General features: G+C 40.2%; 1 long non-coding RNA gene across 2 annotated transcripts in view; it reads left to right on the forward strand.

Annotated features, from left to right (window-relative positions):
- LOC102486733 (uncharacterized) overlaps positions 1-3,407 on the forward strand; it is a 51,611-nt gene that overhangs the window by 47,657 nt on the left and 547 nt on the right. For both annotated transcript variants that reach the window (XR_337234.1, XR_001369668.1), the window contains exon 3: positions 3,002-3,083. This is a non-coding gene — a long non-coding RNA (uncharacterized LOC102486733). The remainder of the gene's footprint in view (positions 1-3,001; positions 3,084-3,407) is intronic.

Below are 3,407 nucleotides of genomic sequence, written 5' to 3' on the forward strand. Positions count from 1 at the left end.
TTTTGAGTTTGTCTCTATTGTTCAATGAGCTTATTAAAAACTCCAGATGACTGGGATGGGGTGTTACACAGTAGAAGTGGGTGCAGGTGAAGTAACCTTCTCTCATTACGAACATACATTCTTAGATTACCCTTTGGAAATAATCTTTTATCCAGTGTTCTAAGGAATTGTCTGCTTTGTTTTTTGGTCTCAGAGCCCAGTTGGACAGAGTCCTAATCCCTTTATTTTTCCTTTAAATTCTATCTGTAAGCAGCAATGTCTTTTTCAGTTTGTCTCTCTCTTGACACACTTGATCCTAGAGGTGAAAAGAAGCCAACTTCCACTTTAAACATTTTTCCTGGAAGCCATCTTGTCAATGTCCACAAGTTTCTCAGACACATTTTCTGTCTTCTATGAGACCACAGATTCTCTTTTCCAACTGTTCTGCCCCCACATAACATAGTCTACTGTTTTCCATACTACTTTTCAGCATCAATTAATTGCCCAGTCTCATATTTGATCCCATATTTTTCAGGTTATTTAATAGCAGCACACCACTTCTTGGTGCACTGGAGAGTGACCAACCCGAGCAAACATGGTGATTTTTAGACACTTGTAGAAACAGATCTGTGAGCTGTCATTTGCACGGAGATGAGGGCAATTTGCATGCGAATACGCTAGCTGCCTGTCATTACTGAAACTACAGAGCACATTATTTGTGTAAAGGAAGTCATATGTGCTTAGTCAGAACAGGCCCCAAAAGGTCAGAGGAACTATATAGTGCCAGTTTTCTTCTCATCTCCAGCCTATTAACCCCCAAACAATTGACTTTGCATTCCATTTCCTCTTCCCCCATTTTCTGACCTTTATAAGAATAAAACTGGGAATGGTTTGGGGTTGTGGCTATCTCCATCAGATAAGTTGGGCCCACCTGATCCTCACTTTTCTATACTTGCATGTCTTCATGTGTTTATTTTATGTTGATTTCTAATCCACAGCACCCCCACTTAGAAAAATACATTCTGCTGAGCAGATCCTAGGAAGTGTATAGATATCTGTGTAAAATAAATAGCCCAAAATGTAATGGCTTGAAAAAAAAACAACCATTCAGGGAACCAGCAGTTAGTGTAATGGCTATGGCGCTGGACTCCCACGTAGTCGACTGCAGTTCGCGTCTCGGACCTGGTGGCTTAAAACTCATGCCGGGCGCGTGTGCGTGCATGCCCAAGATCCCGAGAGGAGAATGGAGGAGAAGGGATTGCGGCGTGACCATCCCCCCTGGGGGGTGATGTCTCGCTTTCTGTCTCTATGTCTCTCTCTGTCTGGTGAGCGCATGCGCCCTATAGCGAAAACCTCCCCCCCCAAAAAAAATAACAACCATTCATTTACCTCATAATGAGAGAAGAGAAAAATAAAATATGGAAGCAGATAAGGGGGCTGGAGCATGTGCTCATGAGGCTAGGTAGAAAAATCTATTAGGGGAGAAAATTTCCTGCTCCAAGTAATTAATGTAGGCAGGGGATTGGTGGGGGGGGGGTGGATATCCAGCTGATTAAGCCACATTTGGTATAGCCAATGGCATAAAGCAGTAGGCCTAGCCACATTTGATACAGCAAATAAGATAAGAACAATCAGTGGGCCCAGCCAATAATCAACTGATATGACCTAGATTAAAAACAAACTATAAGCCAGAGTCAGCAGTTGGCATGGTTGTTAAGGGTGCTGGATTTCCATATGGCCAACCATGGTTTGAATCCTGGACCTGGTGGTTTGCTTTCTAGCTTTCCCTTTCTCTCTCTCTGTCTTTGTCTGATCAAATAAACAATAATAATAAAAATAATAACACATGGAATTAAATAAATAAATCATTCTTAAAACAAAACAAAACTATAAACCTCACAGAATGTAACTTCTGGGGCTTTGAGCCACTCTTTTTCTGTCCACCCAGGCCCACTCACCTCTCAGGAGTGTGCTTTCACTTTTACTTAATAAACTACCTTTCATTTCACTATTGGTGTGATTTACTCAGTTCCTTGTAGGAAACACCAAGAACCTGGATGTCATCACAGAAGCCATCCTGCAGTAATAATTCTGTGAGTACATTTGGGCTGAGTTCTGAGGTGACTGGTCTGAAGTGGCTTGGCTCATTTCAGTTTGTGCTAACTGAGGCATCTGCTGTTGGTTGGCAAGTTGATTAGGACCTCACAAACTTGTAATTGGCTGATGGTATTTGGAGGGATGAATAGCTGAGTTTTGTCTGTCATCATGTATCAGGCTATTGTGGACTTATTTACATGACAGTGGTGATAAGAGATTTCCAGAGTGGAAAATAGGTAAGTCCTAATGTGCAAAGTTTTTCAAGTGCCTGTTTGTGCCATGATTTGCTAATACCTTGTTGACCAAACCAATTCACATAGCTCATACACAGTCAAAAGTTTGGGAAAGAGATTCTGCCTTTTTAGTGGAGAATGGAGTATTGTGGTCCTTTAACAATTCACTTCATCCTGAAACTATTCTGTATTATACCAATAAATGCCCTTAGTCTAATATTTTTAACAACCAGGAATTCATAAGAAAATTGAAACTTACCTCACATCTACATTTTTGGGAATGTATTTGCTAGAAGAAACTTCATTTTTATTGTAGATATGAGAAATATATATTCTGAACACAAGAATAAGCAAATATTCACTTGAACATTTAAGCCTTGCTCTGTTATTGATAATCAATGTGTACATCTGCTTAGTTGTTATTGAGTTGTTCTCATTAATTATTAAATATCTGCATAAAACAACACAGGCAAAGCATATTGAAGATAAATATTGTAAAAAACACTATTATATTGTAATATATCAACTTTTCATAAATATTTACTTATAAATGTGTTTGTTGAAGATAATAGCAGTACTCACTATTATCCCCACTGGTGTACTTTCCTGAATTTACTAATAGCTGAAAAACGAAAATTCAATTTTTCAAACTCCTTGAAACATATGTTCTTCCTGTAACCTGATGTCTACAGGTAGCTTAACTCTCAAGATTGGAAGATGGAGTGAGTTCCGTTGTGTGCAGCCAAATGTAGGGACAGAGCATCTCCTCGGGAGGTTTGTGAGTTTTCTCAGATAGCTCTAACATGGTTTTAATCAGTGATTTCCAACAGGAAACAAAGAACACATTGTCTATTTAAGAACTTCAGTTTAGGGGACCAGCAGTTAGCGTAACGGCTATGTTGCTGGATTCCCATGTAGTCGACCGCAGTTTGAGTCCCAGACCCGGTGGCTTAAACTCATGCCGGGCACGTGTGCGTGTGTGCCCAAGATCCCAAGAGGAGTATGGGGGAGAAGGGATTGCGGTGTGGCCATCCCCCCTGGGGGGTGATTTCTCGCTTTCTGTCTCTCTGTCTTTCAAAAAAAAAAAAAAAAAAAAAA

The sequence above is a fragment of the Tupaia chinensis genome, unplaced genomic scaffold (genome assembly GCF_000334495.1).
Source record: "Tupaia chinensis unplaced genomic scaffold, TupChi_1.0 Scaffold144806_1, whole genome shotgun sequence".
NCBI classification, from domain to species: Eukaryota; Metazoa; Chordata; class Mammalia; order Scandentia; family Tupaiidae; genus Tupaia; species Tupaia belangeri.